The sequence below is a fragment of the Pongo abelii genome, chromosome 19, assembly GCF_028885655.2.
Source record: "Pongo abelii isolate AG06213 chromosome 19, NHGRI_mPonAbe1-v2.0_pri, whole genome shotgun sequence".
NCBI classification, from domain to species: domain Eukaryota; kingdom Metazoa; phylum Chordata; class Mammalia; order Primates; family Hominidae; genus Pongo; species Pongo abelii.
This window is the reverse complement of record NC_072004.2, coordinates 59349237-59372814: the sequence shown is the minus strand read 5'-3', so window position 1 is coordinate 59372814 and position 23578 is coordinate 59349237. Positions and strand designations below refer to the sequence as shown.

Here is a 23578-nt window from a genome sequence, read left to right as displayed (position 1 = left end):
CCAGGGTTTTCAGCTGGGTCTCAGAAATGAAGTTCAGGACACCCAGACAAGTAATTCTAACCAGCAGTGCCAGGAAAATATTAATGTTTAAAAAAATAAAGCAGAGATTTGTTTATTTTTTAAACATATACATATCTTCCTATAACGTCCCTCACACCCAAGAGCCCTGGACAATTCTGCTTTCACCTGAGCAGGATTAACAAGTTCAGAGCCAAATCTATTCGTGTCTCGCTAACCCAACCTTGTAAGCATCACCCCCAACCTCTTTTTTCCTCTTGACGCTGATTTTCAAGCGTTCACTCCCCTGTGGGATAAATTGGTTCTATTCCGAAGATGGTGGGGGCGTTCGGCTGGGATGACGCCGTTGTGGTGAGCAAAGCCTCCAGAACTATTGGGCCTGAAACTCTCTCCAACCCTGGCCTTTAAACAGCCAGTTCCCCAGATACGGCAGCCAAGGCCTGCTGCCTCCTGCCTTGAGAAACAGCCCAGGGGTCGCAGAGGAGACCCCAGAGAGCCATAGGGTTAACCAACCAACCATAAACATTACCTCCTCTGTTGATCTTCAAAAGTTTGGGGAAAGAAAACAAACCACATAAATCTTTATCAGGGCTCCTTACAACTGCCCTGGGAGGTGGCTCCAAGAAGAACTTGGTAGTGACTCTGTACAGAGGATAAAAAATGATTTCAATGAGCAAATCCAGTGCCAGAAACAGATTGCTTTTATTTCTATGTTATTTTTTTACTCTCCACCCACCCCCACCCCCATAAAAATGACTTCTTTTTGTTATTTGCCACCCAGAAACTCCATGGCGAGAATCCCGAGTCTTCTATTGGCTTCATTGTTTCCACTGTAGATAATTCCTGGACAATGCAAAAGAAAGAGGAAACGTCAGCTCAAGGGCTATAGTGTTTAGAGGTCAAGGGAAGAGGTGCCATGTCCATGTTAGAGGCTAACCAGATAACTAATACATCTTCTATGAATGGGATCATGGAGTAGAGTAGATTAGGTGTGGGACGGCCACTCCCTCCTGAAAATCTTTCAGTAATACATCTTTCCATCCAGGAAAAACTCTCCAAACCCTTCCTAAACTTCCAAGCAGACATACAAGGTGGTGTGGCCTGCACCCAAGAGCACAGAATCTAAACCTGGCTTCTGACGCTGACTTTCTAGGGGAACTTGGGCAAGCCACTCACCTTCTGCAGTCCCCATGCCCTCATCATAATAACAGTAGGTAACATTTATGAGCCATCTAGTAACTCCAGCTTAACATGTTGTTAAATACCTTGTGTACGTTTTAAACCATAACTCTCTGAGGTTTTACAAATCCCATTTTACAGATAAGGAAACTAAGACTTACAGAGGTGAAGTAATTCATCCAAAGTGACATGAAAACAGGGATAATAGCACTTACCTCATAGAGTGGTGAGGAGTGAATGAGATAATGTCTGTAACGTGCTTAGCATGATTCCTGGCACCTCATGAGCTCTCATTAAGAGAGTTCTGCCGCCTCTGGAAATCATCCTTGAACCCTGACCCTCAACCTGCCCCACCCTCCCCACCTCTCTACTGGGTCCCTGCTCCCAGGCCCTTGTCAGTCACCCCACCTCAGGAGCCCTTCAGGGGCAGCGATGTGTCTCATTTCTGTAGTATCAGCCAGTGTCTGGCACACAGTAGGGGCAGAGTAAGTGAGTGTTAAACAATGAATGAAATGTTATAAGCAAATGCCTAATTAGTAGACAGCTAATGCAAAAAAAAAAAAAAGCAAAAATAAATACTAATAATGAAATGACTTGTTCTAAGGATAGCAAAAGATCCAAAATTTCCTGGAGGAGCCTGTATGCTAGTGGAAAAATGTACAAAAGGGAACGAGGAACGAAGTCATCCTCTTTTTTTAATACCAGTTTTCACTGCAGTTTAAGGGCTTCACAGACTTCCCCAGAATGCCCATGAATCATAGGAAGAGAACCAAGAGTCCTGGGTCCCAGCCATTCTGACTAACTTTAGCAAATGTCCTCCAAGCCCATGGAAGGCAGACTGGTATGGAAACCACACCCATATCCACCTGTGTGCATACACACACCTGCACACATACACATGCACTTACACAACACCAACAAAACAGTCTCTCAGCATTGACTGAGCACTTAGCTGGTGCAGTGCCCCTTACAAAATTCAGAAATAAGATATAAAAGATTCTAAAGACCCCAGGACACTGACTGTACAGAATGAACAGTCTAGCTGTGGAGTAGGGGCTGGGCAAATGAACAAGTGTATTGCCATACAAATAATACTAACTATCATCTTCTGGATATGTGCCAGGGATACACAGAATCCCCAAGGAGAATGTGTTGTTTGAAAACATATGTTCATTCATTCAACAAGTGTTTATTGTGCTTCCATCCTGTGCCAAGTGTTGTTCTAAGTGAAGAGGATAAAACAGTCAACAAGCTGGACAAAGGCCCTGCCTTCGTGGAGTTTACATTCTAGTCCTAGAAATTTTAAAACCCAATGTTACAAATTTGTTTGAAAACGGGAATGAAATGTAAAACAAACTACAGAAAGTTAAGCTTCACACAAAGCTTCTCATTTACTGGGGAAACACAGAAGATGGTGATTCTTTAGAAAGAAGAGGACAGGTGCCTTTGGCAGAATCTCTAGGAGGTAGGATGGGGGAGGCTGGTGTGTTTCTCAAAAGGCAGAAGGAATTAAAAGAGGCCTCCTTAAAGTTAGGGCACTTACCTGATGTCCTCCAACTTGTAGCCTAGGGATATTTCCACCAGTAAAATTTCCTCTCCCATCATATCCTGAACCACATTGGCAAGATATGGTGGGAGAAAGCCCATTGGCCTGGAAGCCGGACAGAGTGCATGTAAGCCCAAATAGTTCACTAACTCCTATAAAATTGTAGGGTAACCACTCACCTCCCCATTATGTAACAAGAAGCCTGAGTATAAAGCTGCTGCTTAATGATTCTTCTCCTTCTCTTCCTCCTTCTTGTTCTTCTCCTCCTCCTCCTCCTCTTCCTTCTTCTTCTTCCTCTTCTTCTTGTACTTGCTGTTGGCTTCAGACTCACCCCCACACAACGCCATCCTTGATCTCACAGCTTTAGACAGATAAGGGCAGCACTGTTTACTATGGGACAGCGCTAGGCACTGCCCACACATCATCTCATTTAATCCTCTCAACACCCTCAAAGGGATGTATGGCTTGTGATTCGCTCAAGGTCCCACAACTGGAAAATGGCTGAGTTGAGGACACTCAGACAAGTAATTCTAACCAGCAGTGCCAGGAAAATATTAATGTTTAAAAAAATAAAGCCGAGATTGGCTTATTTTTTAAACATATACATATCTTCCTATAACGTCCCTCACACCCAAGAGCCCTGGACAAGGGCTTCATGCACTTAACCACTGGGCCATACTGGCTCCCCGGGATCCTGAAAGCATTGTCTTCCCCAAGGCACTGTCCTAGCTCAAGAACCTCTCTCCCAGTCCAGGTGACCACCAGCTGCACCAGGTTCAAGTGCTCACTCTGGTTGACCAGATTTCCCTATTAGCTCCTGCCATGCCATTCTCTCTCCTGTATCTGTCCTTTTCCCATGTGCCTTCCCCACCCTGAACATTTTTTTTCCCATGTGCCTTCCCCACCCTGAGCATCTTTTTTTGAGCCATCTATCTATCTAAATGTTAAAGGTCCATTTCTTCCCCATAACTTTCTGCAGCTTCTCTGTCCCTCACGGATCTAAATCTTCTCTGAAATGTCTAGCTCACACTTAGAGTCAGCATTGCCTTGTTTAACACTTACCTGTTCTCAACTCAACAAGCATTTATTTATTGAGCCCCTGCTCTATGCCAGGTGCAGTATTCAGACCTGTAGAGAACACTGAAATGGAAAGATCCTCAAGAATTCTGCAATCTCTAAGGGGACGACAAGACGTGCGTGCAAATGACTATACTTTACCCAAGACAACATAGTATCAGGTCCATGAGAAAGACCCATGCAGTTTTAGAAATGTTTGTTCAGTGTCCTTGGCTAGGTGTGTGCAGGTGTGCACATATAGTGTGTGCAAACTCACTTCCATCTCCCACCAAATGAGACGGCATAAGAAGCGGGTGAAGAGAATGGGTTCTGGAACCAGAATGCTGGGGCTCAAATCATCAACTGTGTGACTTTGGATAAGTTACTGAACCTTGCCTCAGTTTCCTCATTTGCGAAAATGAGGATAAAAATAACACGTCTCTCACAAGGTGGCTGAGAAGAGTAAATTAGTTTATATATGCGAAGTCACCACCTAGTTCAATGCCTGGTACGTGAAAAGTACTCAATAAATGTCTGCTTTTATCAGCATTAACATTATTATTATCCAGGCCAAAGGAAGTTCTTCTGCTCCGCCATTTTTTGTTCTTTTGATATTTTGTGCAAAGTCCTATCAACATGCCATTTTTAGACTGTATCATTGGACCTTTTCTGCAGTCCTAATAGAATTCTCCTGCTGCTAGTTGAAGGGGGAGAGGGGGCGGGTTTCACTGATTTTATTATATGGTAGTTGTTGCTTTCCTGCTTTCCAACATTTTAACAGATTGCTCTTGTTTTCCCTGTCTTTGGAGGGAAAACGGGAAACACAATTTTCCAAATGAAATCAATGCATAAAGCAAAGAGCTCGGCTCCTCCTTCCTGCGGACATAGCCCTGCCAGCTGCTAGGCGTCCCTCCTTCATGCAGGCAGCCCCTCCAGTTTATGCTTCCCAGTGGGACAGTAATTTTCAGTTCAGGCCAAAAGGCTTTGTTTAAATGTGATGCTTTATGTGGTAATAGAGCGTATTGCAGGGGTCGTTTTTTCTGAGGGTCAATGTTGAATTTACTCTCAAAATAAACAACTCTATCCTTTTCCATCATCTCAAAGTTGTGGGTGGGATTGAAAAAGGTGGAAGAGACTAGAGCATGAAGAAAATGGAAGGAAAAGAAAAAGACAGGGAAGGGTCCAAGGAAGTTTAGAAAAGAAGGAGAAGGATAGGAACCAGTGTCCTCCACAGATGAAGCAAATCTACCTCCTATCTTACTGAATGATTTCACAAATAACAACAGCAGATATTTACTGCAAATCTGCTGTGTGCCAAACGGTACACTAAATGTGTTACTGACATGGTCTCATTTAATTAATTAGATTTTTTTTAAGAGATGGAATCTCCTTATGTTGCCCAGGCTGGACTTGAACTCCTGGGCTCAAACCATTCTCCCACCTCAGCCTCCCAAGTAGCCAGGACTACAGGCTCACACCACCACACCCAGCTTTATTTATTTTCATCTGAATCCCCCTGCAGTATATGTGATTATGACCATTTTGCAGATGAGGACACTGAGAATCAGAGAGGTGATATAACCTGCCCTAAATTGCATAGCTAGCAAGTTTGTCCAGCTGAGATGAGAACCCAGGTCTCTCTGGCTCTGCTGAATGTGTGCTGTCTACTGTTCCTTGGGGCAGCATTTGAGGACTTTTAGTAATGGAGTTGATGAGGGGAAAATCATGGGATCATACCTTCTAAACTAAGAATCGATATAGAGCTGGACACGTTATAACAAAGCCATGTAACATTTGATATTGAGTCTGCCTAGAATATATAAAATAAATGGTTGCCCTACAAGAGGGTAAGGCTGAGGTAGAAAGCAACAGGACAAGCAAGGAATGAATGGAACTCGGGAATGCATTTCCAAGTGGAGAGGGAGAGGAGAGATTGGGTGCTGGGGAGAGACAGGAGCTAATGGTTACCCTCTAACAGTGAGTCTAGAACTCATGAGATGCTACACCGAGAAGCCAAAGGAAGCCTTGAATCTTGCTGTATGCCAGGCAAAGGAAAGAGTGTGTCACAGAAGCCTTGTAGCTGTAGATTGTCACAGTCACCACCCAGGTGTCTCCAAGCAATACTGTGGAACTCTTAGCACAGAGGAGTCTGGATTTTCCAGCACTCCTCGAAGAAATTGTTTCAAGGGCTTAAGTTTTCTTTCCAGAAACCTAGCTTAAAACCAGTTCTCTGCCAGACATGCTCTCCAGGAATTCTTGACTGTGAAGATCCTTCTTACCCAGTTAATTTATGGCATAAGCACCCCCATCTTGAAACAGATTGAATTAGGCAAAATTAGAAGTCTGGATCATCTCTTGAGCCTATCTCCAGGGACAAGAAGAATGATGAAGACATGGAGATTCCAGATAAAATTGGACAAAATGAACACAATTCTTCCTCAGCTGGAATTTTGGAAGGACTTAAAAACCAGTTCTGGGCCAGGGGCAGTGGCTCACGCCTATAATCCCAGCATTTTGGGAGGCTGAAATGGGAGTATTTCTTGAGCCCAGGAGTTCAAGACCAGCCTGGGCAACATAGTGAGATTCATTCCTATAAAAAATTTAAAAAGCTTAGCCAGGTGCGTGATGCATACTTGTAGTCCCAACTACTCAAGAGGCTGAAGTGGGAGGATAACTTGAGCCCAGGAGGTCAAGACTGCAGTCATCTCTGATCTCTCCACTGCACTCCAGCCTAGGCGACACGGTGGGACCCTGTCTCTAAAGAAACAAACAAATGAAAAAAATAAAAAAACAACAACAACAACAACAAAAAAAAAACAGTCCTTTGTCACTTCAAGCCATTGACGTGCTTGGGGCTTGTTGATGTATTATTCATGTTCTTTCTCATCCCATGGAAGTAATGAAATAAGAAATAGATATCAATTCACAAGAATAATGACTGATGATTTGGTATACGGGATGCACAGACCAAAGACTCAAAAGTCAACTCTTATTAAAGCACCATAATCCACATTAATATGACAGACCAGAATAACTCTGAGCAAGCCATTATGGTCCATTATGAAAATAACGTTCATTTGCAAAATGAGGAACATACCAAAATGAAAGTTGTTCCAGTTCTTTCAGCTAAATTACACATTCAGCATGCAGACTTCCTCTTCCAACATTTTGAAATGGTTTAATGTGCACTCAGGCTGGCCAAGCCATGGATTTTCTAAGACTGCCACAAAGGTGAAGCCTAGAAAAATGAGGGCTGATTGCCAGAGAGACATTCAGCCCTCCTGGGGTGTTGATCAGGTGGGCATGACTGTGCTTTGGGACTTCACCTTGGGGGATAAGATTGACACCAAGAGGCAGCTGTGAATCCCAGCTGGCTTCATGCAAGAGCTTATTGGCTGCCCACCTCCAGTAGTTGGTTGTTAGAACTGGGGATGAAGTGCAGTGGACATTTGTTGTTTTTGCCTTTCAAGCATTCATTTGTACCGTCTTCTGGTAACAGTCCCCTGAATTTCCTTTGGAAACCATCTCTTCACTATTCTCAGTCCATGCAGTAATAGCTAAGAATGATAACTAACATACATTAAGCACTAACCACATGCCAGGCACTGATCTGAGCATTTTGCATAATTAACTCATTTAATCCTCATACCAACTCTTTGATACAGGTACTATTATTATTCCCATTTGAGAGATGTCTCAGATAACTTACAGATAAATATGCAATTTGCTCTTAAATGGCAGAACCGAGATTTACAAAGCCAGGTAGACTGCATGCAGTGCCTATGATCCTAACCACTAGTAGTTGCAGTAGGGCTGAACTCTAACACAACTTCAGGCTCATGAACTAGGTCTGGCCAATTCAAGCATCATATATTACCCAAAGTAGGCCAATCTTGTCCACTGCAAACCCAAGGTTTTCTGCTGGAACAACCAAAAGTATTTTCTTGTTTGTTTGTGTCTTCTGAGCCTGGACCTGAGACAGGAAGTCTTGAATGTCTGGGAACCACCATTTAGAGAGAACCTAAGAATAATGCCAATGCAGATAAGATCAAAGCTGAGAAGATATTGGTAACAATACCCAAGCACCTGAAAATATTATACTTCCGGGACTTTTCTGATATATGAGCCAACCAATTCTCTTTTTACTTAAGCTAGTTTGACTTGGGTTTTCTGATATTTGCAACATAAATAATACAGAATTCAACGTGTTAGTCTAAGAATAATACTTTCCATTTATGTACTACTCTACAATTGCCAAAGCTTTTCATTTAATTTCTTCAATATTGCATTTATTTATTCATCAATTTATTCAACAAATAAATATTTACAGTTTATCTAATTACAGTCACTGACATAAGTCAAGGCGATCCCCTCCCCATTCCTCTCTTAGCTATAGTTGGTTCCCATAATTTTGTGCCTATCATTCTTGCAGCACTTAACTCTAATTACTCTACATGGATATCTATAACTTAGTAAAACATAGGCTTCTCTGGCTGGGTGGGCACAGTGGCTCATGCCTATAATCCCAGCACTTTGGGAGGCCGAGGTCAATGGATCACTTGAGGTCAGGAGTTCCAGACCAGCCTGGCCATAACATGGTGAAACCCCATCTCTGCTAAAACTACAAAAATTTGCCAGGCTTTGTGGCTCTTGCCTGTAATCCCAGTTACTCAGGAGGATGAGGCAGGAGAGTTGCTTGAACCAGGAGGTGGAGGTTGCAGTGAGCCAATATCATACCACTGCACTCCAGCCTGGGCAACAGAGCAAGACTCCATCTGAAAAAACAGAAATAGGCATCTCTGAATTAGAGGTTTATTTATCCTGGAATCTCTGATATCCACCTTCACCCCTGAAACTCATTCACATTCATTCCTTTAGGAATACTTACATGCTGGGTACTATGTAACTAGTCAACATCACCAGTTAGACACAACAGAAAGCACCTCTGGCTAACTTAAACATAAATGAAATTCTGAAGGGATATCAAGTAGCCCAGAGGATCACCAGCAAGGTTGGAGAACCAACTTGTAAAATGGATAGGCAGAAAATAAAGGAATTTGGGCAGCCATAGCACAGCCAAGGTTATACCTCAGAGGAGTCAGTCAGGGCATCGGGGCTGACACTACTGGACACCAGATGCTGCTACCAGGGCCACCGAAAAGAATCCTCAGCCCTCCCTGATTCTCTGCATCACTGGTTCCAGATTCTAAGACCCAGGCAGGAGCATCTGACTGGCTGAGCTCTGGGCACATGCTGTGCCCTATCTGTCAGATATTCTCTGACACATAAAGACTTTCCATCTTTCTTATTGGAAGGCAAATCCCTGCCTCTCCTGAAACTTACACCAAAAAAGGCTCCCCAAATATTTCTTAAGTGGCCATGAAGTGACAATTGTCAATGATGAGCCAAAACAAAGCCCCAAAATAAAAGCAAAATGCATGGTCAACATGGTCTTTGCCCTCATATAGCTTATAGATTAGTAAGAAAAGAATCCTTAGAGAATCATTAATTAAATAATTAGGCAAGAAACAGTCACAGCTGTGATGAGTACAGCAAAGGAGAGGAATGATGTACCCTAAGGAATATAATGCTGCAAATGTGTTTCAGGTATCCATTGCTCTGTAACAAACAATCCCAAAACCAGTAGTTTAAGACAAACATGTATTTTTGTTTCTCATGGTTCTATGGACTGACTGGGCTCAACTGGGTGGTTCTGACTTGGCCTCTGTCATGCAGTTGCAGTCAGATAGCAGCTGGAGGTGGAGGCACATGAAAGTTCAGCATCATGGTCAGTTGACACTGGCTGTCGGCTGGAACTCAAGCGAGGTCTTTTGACCACAGCACCTACCCACGGCCTCTCCATGTAACATGGGCTTCTCACAGCATGGTGGCTGGATTCCTAGAAGGGGAGGTGTCCCAAGAGCAAGCACTCTAAGAGAACCAAGTGGAAGATGCAAGGCTTCTCGTGACTGTCTCAGAAACTGCACAGTGTCACATCTGCCACATTCTATTGGCAAAAAAAAAAAAGAAGGTCGGGGTAGACTCAAGGAAGGGGAACCACAAAAGTGCATGAATGCTGGAATGTATGGTTCATTGGGGATCATCTTTGGAAATTAACTCCCACAAAAATTTTGAAATAGAGGAAATTGATCTAGTTTGGGGGGGGTCAAGGAAAGTTTCCAAGAAAGTGCCATTGCTCTGAGATATAACAGTTGAGTTGAAATTAATGAGATAAAAACAGGAAGTATGTTCCAGGCAGAGGGAACAGTATGTGCAAAGTCCCTGGGGCAGTGAGCAGCAGGACACATTCAAGAATATAAAGAGAGTAGAGCTGATGAACAGAGACTAAGTCAGGATGTGAGACAAGATAAAACAGGAGAGGCTGAGCATAGTGGCTCACGCCTGTAATCCCAGCACTTTGGGAGGCCAAAGTGGGCAGATCACCTGAGGTCAGGAGTTCAAGACCAGCCTGGCCAACATGGTGAAACCCCATCTCTACTAAAAATACAAAAATCAGCTGGGTGTGGTGGTGGGTGCCTGTAATCCCAGCTAGTCGGGAGGCTGAGGCAGGAGACTAACTTGAACCCGGGAAGCAGAGGTTGCAGTGAGCCAACATCACACCACTGCACTCCAGCCTGAATGACAAAGTGAGACTCTGTCTAAAAAAATAAAAAATAAAAATAAAACGGGAGAGTTTGAGTAGAAATTCATTCTGGAAACCCTTCTATAGGCTATGCTAAATATTTTGTTCTTTACCTGAAAAGCAATGAGAATATTTCTAAGTGGCCCTCAGAAAATATTCATAGATTAAATGAACGAGTGAATGGCTTCAATCATTCTATAGATATATACTGAACATTGACTATGGGTCAGGAAAAATAAGTGCTATGAATAAAATCAGCCTAACAGAAGTGGCTGGAGGCAGAGGATGATACAAAAGCACGAGGCATGGCAAAATCTGAGGAATGAGCATTCCCAGTAGAACACAGCAAATGCAAAGGCCCTGTGGTGGAAGTCAGCTTGGTGTGCTCCAAGAGCAGAATAGAAGACCATCGTGGCTGGAGTACTACTGTCCTTGTAGGGAAGAATTCAAAGCCAGCTTTCTATAAATGGCAGGGGCACCAGCAATGCTTTCATATCAGGACAGCACACCACGAGGACTGCGGCTTCGGTGACTCTGGAATGTCTCTTCCTGCTAGAATGTTTGGAATGCTCTTTCTCTCTGGCCTGGCTCTGCCTGTCCTCGGCTATGAGACTCATCTTTCATCATGTACTTCCAAAGCTCAACAACCCCCAAGGAAGCAATTTGGCAGAACGTTCAAAGAACCTTAAAGATGTTCATGCCCTTTGATTCAGTGATTCCCCATCTAGGGATCTAGCCAAAGGAAATAATCATAAATATGGAAGAAGATTATCCCAGCATGATTTATAATAATGAAAAAGTGCTAGTAAATCAAATATTCAACCAAAGGGGAAAGATTAAGTAAATTAATGTGCATCTCCTAGATGTGGGCATTAAAAACTATGCAGCTGAAAGACTAAAATAACAGGAAAGGCTTGTGTTATAATAGTAAGATTAAAAAAAGGATATAAAATAGTATATATGTATATATATGATTTCTTCAACTATTTAAAAAATTATATGCAGGAAACAATGCTGACAGTAATCATTTATTTAAGGTGAAATTACAGGTTATTTATTTTTCCTTCTTTTCTATAATCCTTCTACTTCCCATAATGAGGATTATTACTTTTAGGATAAAAAATAAATTTTATTCATTTTAAGGAAAAAGAAAAAAGAAACAGCAATGGCTTCCCACTGCCTTTAGGATCATATCTAAACATCTAAGCAGGCAGTCAAGGACTTCACAATCTGGCAATGAATTATATTTTCTACTTTAAAAAATTATATTTGTTTCTTGTCTCCCAAGATTGTTTTTTTTCTTTACCAGAATTTGATGTTTCAGCTAACACAAGTTTCATCTGCTTCCCCAGATGACAATTTTTTTGACAATAGACATTTAAGCATGCTATCTTCTTCCTACCCTGGGTTCAAGGAAGGGAGGGAGGGAGGGAGGAAGACCTATCAACCTCCACCTGCTCTCATCTAAATCCTACCCATGTCAACCAGTGGTTCACGCCTATACTCCCAGCACTTTGGGAGACCGAAACAAGAGGATCACTTGAGCCCAGGAGTTCAAGATCAGCCTGGGCAACATAGCAAGACTCTCTCTCTACAAAAAAAATGTTAAACATTAGCCAGACATGGTGGTGCAATCCTGTGGTTCCAGCTACTCAGGTGGGAGGATCACTTGAGCCCAGGAGGTAGAGGCTTCAGTGAGCCGTGACCATTCCACTGCACTCTAGCTGAGTGACAGAGTAAGATCCTGTCTCAAAAAAATAAGAAATAATAACAATAAATAAATCCTACCCATCTCTCCACCTCAAGTCACTCATTCCTCAGAATGCGTTTCCTGGCCATGGTGGCCATCTCTGATCTCCCTTTTCTAACCATCAATATTCATTATCATCACATCTGGCTATACACTCACATATGGGGCTAAACATGCCTGGCCTTACAGTGCTCCTCAAGCTCAAGGTCTTGTCTTATGCCCCATATAACTAATCATTCCTGATATGATTTTCTTGCCTTCCAGGATCATCCCATCTTGACCCCTAACACAGTCCATCTTGTTAATCTCATGACGGTAAATGAATGTTTTATTAGTGAATAAAAGAGTGACTGTATCTGAACAAGTCTCTAAGACAAAACAGCATCTTTGGGAAATTGCATTCTACATCTAGCTGAGGCCCAACTCCTGATGGGAATGTCTTTTCTGTGCAGACAAATTTCCCTCCCTTCACTCCACCCTCTCACACCCTCTCATCCCCACCCACCCACCACCACTTACCATCTCCAGCTCATAAGGATTTCAAACCAGGGCTGGCAATGTCAGAGGGAGATTGACACATAAACTCCACACACAATCAGCCTACTCAAGAAAGGACGCTTTTGTTTTCTTTCCCATGGGCCCCCATAAATTATGAGCTACAGCCTTTGTTTATTAAGTGAGCCTAAGTTTAGGGTAGAGAAATCATCACTCACCCTACAGAAGTGCTTTCTATCTTTCTTTCTTTTTTTTTTTTTTTCTGAGACAGAGTCTCTCTCTGTCGCGCAGGCTGGAGTATAGTGGTGTGATCTCAGCTCACTGCAACTTCTACCTCCAGAGTTCAAGTGATTCTCCTGCCTCAGCCTCCTGAGTAGCTGGGATTACAGGTGCACCTCATCACCATGCCCGACTAATTTTATATTTTTAGTAGAGATGGGGTTTCTCCATGTTGTCCAGGAGGGTCTTGAACTCCTGGCCTCAGATGACCCACCTGCCTCAACCTCCCAAAGTGCTGGGATTACAGGCGTGAGCCACTGCGCCTGACCCAGAAGTGCTTTCTGTGAAAGCAGATTTGCCCTAGTTTTGAGCACATCCATACCATAAAGCATGTATCTCTGTTTTAATAAGCTATTCATCATCTCCCCGCAAAAATACTGAGGTGTCCAGCCCCACTTTGTGCTCCTACAGCACACACCTCTAAGTGCCTTTCTCTGTTGGCTAAGTTACTGCTTTGCCTCACTCTGTGAGCTCCTTAGAGGGCCAAGCTGTATCTTACTGTCTTTGTTTACTCAGCACCAAGAACAGTGCCCGGCACATAGTGGCCCTGAGTTTTGTGCTTCAAGAGGGAGTGAATGAATGAATTATAAAGGCCTGTGAAAGCTCAGAAAGAGCTGGCTTCCAACTATGGATTTCCATAATAAAATTACTTGCTAATGCCCTGTATTTGTTTACTAGAGCTAATGCAACAAATTACCACAAACTTGGTGGCTTAAAACAACAGAAATTTATTTTCACACAGTTCTGGAGGTCAGAAGTCTAAAATCAAGGGATTAGCAGGACCTGCCAAAAGCTCTAGAACAGAATCCTTCCTTGCCTGTTCCAGCTTGCAGTGGCTTCAGGCATCCTTGGCATCTGGCTGCATAACTCCAATCTCTGTCTTCATCTTCACGTGGTCTTTTTCTTTTCTCTCTGTGTCTCTTCTCTGTGTCTCTTATGAGAACACTTGTCATTGGATTTAGGACCACCTAGATAATCCAGAATTATCTCATCTTGAGATCTTTAACTTAATTACATATGTAAAGGCCTTGTTTCCAAATGAGGACACATTCACAGATTCCAGGGATTAAGATGTATATATGTCTTTGCGGTAGGGGGGAGGTTTACCATACAATCCAAGAAGTGCCCTTATTATGGTAAAGATATATTTTATTCTCACCGTAACAGCTAGCATAGAGTCAATTTTTTTTTTTTTTTTTGAAATGGATTCTCGCTCTGTTGCCCAGGCTGGAGTGGAGTGGCGTCATCTCGGATCACTGCAAGCTCCGCCTCCCAGGTTCACACCATTCTCCTGCCTCAGCCTCCCGAGTAGCTGGGACTACAGGTGCCCACCACCATGCCCAGCTAATTTTTTGTATTTTTGGTAGAGAAGGGGTTTCACCATGTTAGCCAGGATGGTCTCGATCTCCTGACCTCGTGATCCACCCACCTCGGCCTCCCAAAGTGCTGGGGAGTCAATTTTTTAAATGGGTTGGATGGATGGATGAATGGACAGACGGGTGTTCTGTCACTACCCGTAACCCCTAACACACTTAGTGCCTGCTAACAAAATGTGGCTAAGAACAATTTTTCCCAAGTGCCAATGCTATCTTTTCTCCCACTGCCACTTAAGATTGATACTCCTGGGATCACATGCACATTATCCCTCCATAATATCTCTACTAACGTAAAACACTGAAGCAGCCATTTGAGGAAAGGCTAGAGTGTTTTACACAAATGTCTTGGTGTAGTAACTACACCAAGCGTTTGTTGAATTGATTCAAATCAGCTTAACTCAATTCCAGAAACATTGACTATGCACCTGAATTTTGCCCACAGAACTTTCCTGAATAAATTGTTTCCTCCTCTCCTGGGCAAACAACCTAGATCAGCAACCCTGAGCTGTCATCTCATAAATCCTAAATTTTACTTAAAGCCAGCCCTATAGCATGGTACAAAGTTCATGTTTTCCTTCACAATTTTGATTAGCCTCTCAGATTAACAGGTGGACAAACAATAGCATAGGCAAAATCAAACCTCATTTGAGTTGTTGACCCAGAGAAAGAGAGGTGATTTTCAGAGAGTGGAGAAGGACAGAAGGAATGCTATGCCACTCTTGACAAATGGCACCAATTTGGAGCCGACTTTCCAACAGGGAACACTTGTGTAGAACCCAAGGACCCAGGTACCAACAGAGCTTGTGTGTCACTTGTAAATGTGTGAGCAATGGGCATTTCAAGCTCAGTCTGACACACCCTGTGAATGCAGCTATTTTGGCAGCATCAATCCCGGTGTCTATGGAGGACAGAACAAACTCAAATTAACCCTAGTTACTTCCTTGAGCTCTGCTCTCTGAGAAGGAGTCAGCCAGGCAGACAGCTGCCACTGCAAATTCCACTCCCTGGGAACAATGTACTTTATTTTTGGAAAGAGGGAAAAGCAAAGGAGAAGAGAGCAATGCCGACAAATATACATTTGCTTTTCTATTTATGCAAAGCCCCTATCCCTTCATCACCTCAGTTACCAGTTGTTTAGAGCAACCTTAGAATATAGACTTGTAAATTGTCACCGGCCTGCATCCCTGCAGAGAGTAACACAAGTCAGCTTCCAGGATGGCACATCCCATTGCTGTAAAGAGCTACACAAATAAAAGGGTTATTTCCATGGCAGGCTGTTGGCCCGGATGGTTATAATTAATGCTCCTATACAATAAACACTCTCCCTGGATCCTTTCTATGTAAGAGTCACTCTCTATAGTAATAGTATCCTGATTATGAGCTCTTCATCATACAAGAAAAAAAGGTGAAGAAAGCAAAACTGCCCCTCCTTGCCATTATTTTCCTATCATTTTCTTCATCTCTATAGTTACTACTTCCCATGTAATTTCAAACATCATTTTAATCATGCTTTCTAAAATATAACCCTACATGAAAAGCCCACTGGTGGACACAAGGAAAGAAGAAAGGAAGGGAGAGAGGAAGGGAAGGAAAGGAGGGAGGGAGGGATGAAGGGAAGGAAGAGAGGGAGGGAGAGAGGAAGGGGGAAAGGGGAGGAGGGTGGGGGGAGGAGGGGGAGGGGAGGAGGGTGGGGGGAGGGGAGGAGGGGGGGAGGGGGGGAGGGTGGGGGGAGGGGAGGAGGGGGGAGGGGAGGAGGGTGGGGAGGAGGGAGACAGGAAGAAGTCAAAGACAAAGAAAAAATTTTAAAACAGCTCTACAGGGACAAGGACTGTGTCCTGCTTGCCACTACATTCCCGTAACCTAGCAGGCCTAGTAGCCCTGGTACATAACAAGAATTAATTATTTAATGATAATGGGAATACCTGCAAAAATGATCTAATAAATGGAGCAATAGGCTTAGTTCAAAAATGTCTATATGACAGTTTCCTTCTTCCACTGTTTGGTTCAGAACCCATTTTGTCACTAATTTACTTTTAGGGAAAAGATTGAAAATGAGCATTTAATGAACACCTACTATGTGCCAAGTATTTTGACTTTTTATCTCATGTAAAACCACATGATAACCCAAACTATTTGATAAATGATACATACATGCTGAGAGAGATTAAGTAACTTGCCCATAGTTACACTGCTAATAAGTGGAGAAATGGGAATTTAAACACAAACCTATCTGACTATATAACCAAGAAAATTTGACTGTATCCTGCTGCTTCTCAGGTGATCATGAGGGTATGTCTGCTTCAACAGCTCCTAAGATGGGACTGTGATTCACTGGGTCTCATTGTAAGTAAATTTTACTATGACAAAACCATTGGGATATTTGGAGAAATTATGCATAATGAGATCTTATTTGTTATGCATAACACTAAGAGGCAGTTTAAAAAAAAAAAAAAAGATACTAGCACCGTTTGATTTACTCCCTATGGGATTTCTAAAGAAGAGTCATCTGAGAAGTCAGAACCACATATGTATCGCTTACTTATTGACTATCTCTCCTCTGGAATCCAAAAATCCAAAAGAAAAGGTCATATTTGTTTTCCTCACTATTCCAAGCCTAGTAACCAAGAACTATGCCATGGCACTCAATTTTTAATGAATGAAAGAGATGACAATGAACGCTCCATTGATTAGACTTCTGTATCCGCAGACTGGGACTCCAGACAGACTAGGATGATAACGTGTGAAACTGTGGGGCTTTGCTGAATCAAAAGCATGGTCTTGGTAAACAGCTGAAGAAAATGAATTCATACTATGGAGAATTATTTTCTCCCACTCAGCTATATTTCACATTCCTCCCACGCGAAAGGCCCTGAATCAGATGGAAAGTAGCAGTTACTCAAAGTTCAAGCCATTTTTAGGGGCAACCCAGCCTCCTCCAATTTCCCAAACAATTACACACGGTGGCTGTGGTCAGCAGTAGGCTATGAAAGAACTTTGATCCACCTGGAAGGACCAGAGATTCAGGATCCTAAGCCAAAGCCAGTGAGCTTTCAGACATGGAGATAAGCTGAAAGAACCCATGCTTTATTTGGGGCACGGCCTATGGAGACTCCAAGAAACTTAAAAATTTTTCTCATTTGTCACCAGAAAAATGTGGCCCAAGATCACCCAGCTCATTAGTAGCAGAGCCAAGACTTAAACTCAGGCCTTCTGACACCTTCTTATCTAAAATTATTTTTACTACCCCAGAGGAAGGTGTGTGGTAGAGGACGACATAACATGAAGAAGGGAGCAGACAGCACACAGTCATCATCCTCATGGACTAGATGGTCACTGGGATTCTGAGATAAGTAAAGGACAAAAAGAGGCACATACATGCATTCCCTGGATTCTGGGGAAACCTGTGTGTCAGGCTAAAGGAGGCAGAGAAGTGAGTGTTTTTAGTTGTATCTAACCCAGGCATAAGTGTCTCTCTTGAAGGGCAAGGGAAGTTGGGTGCTGAAGAAGAAACAGTACAGACCTGGGGTCAAGAATATAGGTGTGAACCCTGGGCCAGCTGTTTGCTAGTTCTATGATCTGTAGCAAGCTATTTAACCTCTCTGGGTCTCGGTTTTGTAATCTGTTTAATCAGTCGATTGAACCACAATCGGACTTCTGAACAAGGTTCCTCAGTCCAGCACCAATTAGGTGGACTGTCATAAAAGAAGACCTGGGCCAATCAGATTTTTTCTGTCTAGTATTTGAACAACAGAAATACCAGGAGAGTAAAGCATTTAGCAACAGATAGCCAGAGATCATGAGACAGAAAGAAACCAGAGGGATCATGATGCATCACAAACAAAGTGAAATTATGAGAATCAGAAATGATGGGCTGGGTGTGGTGGCTCACACTTGTAACCCAGCACTTTGGGAGGCTGAGGCAGGCAGATCACGAGGTCAGGAGATAGAGACCATCCTGGCCAACACGGTGAAACCCCATCTCTACTAAAAATACAAAAAATTAGCCGGGCGTGATGACACGTGCCTATAATCCCAGCTACTCAGGAGGCTGAGGCAGGAGAATCACTTGAACCCGGGACGTGGAGGTTTCATTGAGCGGAGATTGCACCATTGCACTCCAACCCAGGTGACAGAGCGAGACTCAGTCTGAAAAACAAAAAGAAATGATGAAGTTGAGGCCAGGTGTGGTGGCTCAAGCCTATAATCCCAGCACTTTGGGAGGCGGATGTGGGTAGATCACTTGAGTCCAGGAGTTAGAGATCAGCCTAGACAACATGGCAAAACCCCATATCTACTAAAAAGACAAAAATTAGCTGGGTGTGGTAGCATGTGCCCATAGTCCCAGGTATTTGGGGGGCTGAGGCAGGATGATCACCTGAGCCTTGGGAGGTCAAGGCTGCAATGAGCCGTGATCACACCACTGCACTCCAGCCTGGGCAACAGAGTGAGACCCTGTCTCAAAAATACAAAATAAAAGATGAGGTCAAGAACATAAAGGACAGAGGCTGAGAAATCAGTCAGTACGAAGAGAAGACCAAGCCATGGAGAAGAGATGAGTCAAGATCCATGCACTCCTGAGACCAACATTCCTGGAACCAGCCAGGATCCAAATGACATTGAATTCCACTTTCTGTCTCTGTATGGCTCAGATTCTGCTGGACTTCTTCATCTTACCAAGGCCAGCTAAATAGCTTTCCGTGAGTTCCCATGCACATGTTAACTTATGACAAACCTATGAGTAACTTAGATGAATCTCTGTTTGCATCCAAACAAGTCTGATTAAGTCAACCTGTTTGCTTTATTTAACATATGACCTGGACTTCCTAGGATCAGCTCAATTCCATGAATTTGTCCTAATTCTTGAAGGGCATGCATTAAAACTATGAAAAAATGTGATTTAATTTTCACACTTTTTTTATGACTTTTGCTGTAAGTAAATTCACAAATAAGAATGGCCTGGGTTTGGGCTTAGGTAATATGGTTCTCTGAATGATGTACCAAGCAGTTGGCTAGGCTCTGTGGGGTGAAAGGATGGGGAGAAAGTGCATAGAGCTAGACAAATCTCCCTCCTTCCACTCAAAAATGCTTTCAGTTGAGATCACTCAACAGAACCCTAGAAAAAAGGGTTTATGAAATCATTAAGAAGAACCAACGTAAGCTCCATAAGGGCAGAGATCATATTTGTCTTATTTGTTATTTATCACCAGTACCTGGCACCAAGCCTGAACTTAAACAGCACTCCAAAAATATTAACTGAAGGAAAAAAAGAAGGAAGAAAGAAAGGGAGAGAAGGAGGAAAGAAGAGTAGAAGCCATGAAAATTTGCCTCTCAGATCTACTACTACCAAGTGCATAATTGACTGATGGCTCCAGCTGCCAAGCTCCAAATGCAGCACTCTGTGTACAGACCACACATCTCACAGCTGCTCTCAGTCAAAGGGTAAGCATGGCAGTGATACTTGGGCATATAGTTCCTGCAAAACATGAGACTCTTTTAATATGGACTTTGGTTCAAGGACTTTCCTTTGGCCTAGCTGAAACTTTCTTAGAAGTGCACTGCTGTCTGAGACTCTATGTATCCAACCCTCTCTCCTCTCCCTTCAAAGGTGTCAGACCTGCATCATGGTCTAATGGCTCTTCCAGTCTCCTCCGGCTCCCTCTTCTTTTGTTACTTACAGTCATTTCTCCCAGTGGGTCTAAACCTGTCTTGGCATCTGCATCTCAGAGTACCTAGACAATATAAGGAGGGAAGGATTAAGAGAAGGAGGGGGGTTGCTGAGTGTGGCTTTGCTTGAAACTAGCCCATCTCAAAGTTCCTGAGCTTGGAGTTGGGAGGAAAGTTTTTTGGTTCTGTCCCTGTGGTATGGCTAAAGAAAGAATGACCTGCTTGATACGTACACCCAGATATACCCTCTGCCCTCATCTATATGCTCTGTGACCAGGGAGGCTGACCTTTCTGGCCTGTGTCTTCTGGGTTTTTCTACTGGCTGGCTTCAGGTTGGGTTTGGACAGTGGAAGGCACTAATAGGAGATTGTCCATCAGGGAGAGATTGTGAGCAGGACATTTCTTTGTCACCTTTCCCTGCTTCAGCCCTGTGTATCTGCCAATATTCACATTTTCTTGTGACTACAGCTCCCACCAAATGATTGCCTTTGTATTGTTCCAGGTGAGATTTCAGCAACCACTTGGTAGAAGAGAGAGTTGATCTTATTGTTAGGTTAATTATATTAATGGTCAATTAATGGCCTCCCTATGGTTATCTTTTGCCTGTAACTTCATAGTCCTCTCCTACTCTGTATGTTGCCTTGGCTATGTGGGAAAACAGCTCCACAAAACAAAAACAAAAACACTTGCATGTTTCTACTTCTACCATGAGATGGTGATAGCCTCACAATATGACTGAAAGAGCCTGCTGGAGGATCATAAGGAGAGTCCAGTTTTCCCAACCAAGGCTTCATGTACGAGCCTACAGCTAGCCAAGTCCCAAGCATATGAGAATGCTCAATCAAGAACAGCAGAGCCACCTTCCAGACCCACAGCTGACTACAGAACAAAAGTGACCCCAACTGAGACCACAAGGACTATTTGGCAAACCCTCAATTCATGAGTGATAAGAAATATATATTGTTGGCTGGGTGCAGTGGCTCATGCCTGTAATTCCAGCACTTTGGGAGGCCAAGGAGGGTGGATCCCTTGAGGCCAGGAGTTCAAGACCCGCCTGGCCAACATGATGAAACCCCGTCTCTACTAAAAATATGAAAATTAGCTGGATGTGGTGGAAACACCTGTAATCCCAACTAGTCAGGAGGCTGAGGCACTAGAATCACTTGAAACCAGGAGGCAGAAGTTGCAGTGAGCCGAGATCATACCACTGCACTCCAGCCTGAGCAACAGAGAGGGCCTCTGTCTTAAAAAAAAAAAAAAAAAAAAAAAGTAAAGAAATATGTATTGTTTTAAGCACTCAGCTTTGGGGTGACTTTCTACCAACATCATTGTGGCAGCAGGTAACCGATACAACGTTTCAATTAGTTTTCATTTCAGGGAGAAAGTAAAGCCTGCCCAGCCAGGTTGTCTTTGTGGTAAGGAGGAAAGGGAACCTGGTAAGGGAGGAGTTGGCAAGAAGTCCCTGTTTTATGACATTAAGGGACAAGTTTCCACTCCCTCAAAGAAAGACCAACAGCCCAAAGACCTGGTCCTGATAAACTTCCTCAGTCCAAACCAGATCTAAGTCAAGTATTAGGGGGCCTAAGAAAGTCACTCTCTAGGGAGGAGACAGGAACACAACTTTTAGGCTCCTGGGCAGAGATGCACTGAAGGTCAAGTTTCAAATGAGGTTGTTCTGAGAATTCTGTTAATGCAAAAGCAATACCCATGGGACTAGGCACTGGTAAGAAAAGCCAGAGTGGATACAGGTTCTACCCCACTGGCTGAGGATCTCAGACAAACCTTTCCACGTGGTCAGTAGGCTGAGGAGGGGGAAAAGCCCTGTGTATTAGTCCATTCTCACACTGCTATAAAAACATACCTAAGACATAAATTAAGAGGTTTAATTGGCTCACAGGTCTGCAGGCTGTACAGAAAGCATGGCTTGGAAGGCCTCAGTAAACTTACAATCATGGTGGAAGGTGAAAGGGAAGCAGGCACATATTCACATGGCAGCAGGAGAGAGAGAAAATGAAGGAGGAAGTGTTACTCATTTTAAATAACCAGGTCCCATGAGAACTCTATCACGAGAACAGCAAGGGGGAAGTCCATCCCCATGATTTAATCGTCTTCCACCAGGTCCCTCCTCCAACACCAGCGATTAAAATTTCACATGAGATTTGGGTGGAGACACAGAGCCAAATCATGTCACCCTGGGACTGAAAATCTCTGAGCAGAATTAGATCCAGAGAAGCGGCTACAGATCAAATCCAACCAGAGGCATGGATAAGACAGGAATGATCACACCTCCCTGTGAGTCTGAAAATATCTGGTGTTTTCCTGGTGATGCCCTCTCTCCCAGAGATGGTAATTTATCATCTATAAATACTATTGGGAAGTATATTCAGAGATTTAAAAAAATAAGCCTAGAAAGGAAGTTCTCACTAAAGTCAAGAGGGACTATATATGCATCTAGCTGGAAGGGTAAAGCCACAAGTTAAGGCTCTCTGTTGCTTCAAATAGCCTTTAAATGTGGTATCTTAAACAACACCATTTTATTATATCTCATGTGTTTGTGGGTCAGGAATTTGGGCAGGGCACAGCTGGCTGGTTATTCTGTTCCACATAGTGTCAACAAAGAATTCACCTGGCTGGATGGACAGAAGAGAGCTTCACTCTCACTTCTAGCATCTGCACTGCGATTGCCAGAAGGCTAGGCTCAGCCTGCAGTATCAGGCAGGGTAACCAAACTTCTTATGCAGCCGCTTAGGGATCTCAGGGAGAGTGTCTCAAGAGGTTCAGTCCAAAGCTTCAAGGCTTCATATGATCATGCTTTTGAAATTCCAGAATGTCACTTCCACCCCTGTTCTTTCTGCCAAGCAAGGCACTTAGACCAACTCAGATTCAGGAAATAGGAAATGAGATTCCACTGCTCAATGGGAGGAGGAACAAAGAATTTGCAGCCACCTTTTGTCTACCTCACCATATCAATCAACAGTCAACACAATTAGTTTTAACATTCCAGAGGATGCACACAACAATCCCGAGAACTGAGAGAAAATATTAGCATTGCAATACATATTTATTTTCTCTTAAAAATGAATTAATTGAGCTGTATGTTATTTAATGTCTAAGTTGTCACTTGTGGTCTTCCTTGGTCCATATGACAGAGGAAACGTAGCACAAATAGCATGCAAGGTGTACTGAGGGTTCAGTGGGGCTCCCAAAATACAGATGACTGACAGCCATGCCCTTCCTGGTTTGCCTGATCTCACTGCATTTCTATGTGTATTGCAGTTTACATGTGCCCAGTTAAGTAGATTAATGTTTTATATTACCTAATTTTAACCAAACTTATCACAAATTCAACAAACGGTTTTTAAAAGAATTTTTGCAAAGAAAGTATGGACGAAGGATAATACTGATAACACAAGCACAAGTGACAACAAAAAAAGGGAAAATGACAATCCTGCTTTTCCTACTTCCAGTGAGCTCTCCATCAACTAAATAATCAAATATGATAAGAAAATTGTCCAACAAATCAAATTATTAAGACTATTTGAGGCTGGGCATGGTGGCTTACTCCTGTAATA

At 43.1% G+C, this 23578-nt stretch overlaps 1 long non-coding RNA gene across 2 annotated transcripts; it reads right to left on the bottom strand.

The window, feature by feature from the left end:
* Positions 1 to 701: 701 nt before the first annotated feature.
* Positions 702 to 8975, bottom strand: LOC129051094 (uncharacterized). Of its 2 annotated transcripts, XR_008515138.1 has the most exons (4): positions 8888 to 8969; positions 7677 to 7820; positions 2923 to 3104; positions 702 to 861 (listed from the first exon to the last, which is right to left on the bottom strand). It is a non-coding gene; the product is annotated as an uncharacterized LOC129051094 (long non-coding RNA). The 2 variants fall into 2 exon arrangements; XR_008515139.1 differs by lacking the exon at positions 7677 to 7820 and having other exon boundaries at positions 8888 to 8975.
* Positions 8976 to 23578: the final 14603 nt, after the last annotated feature.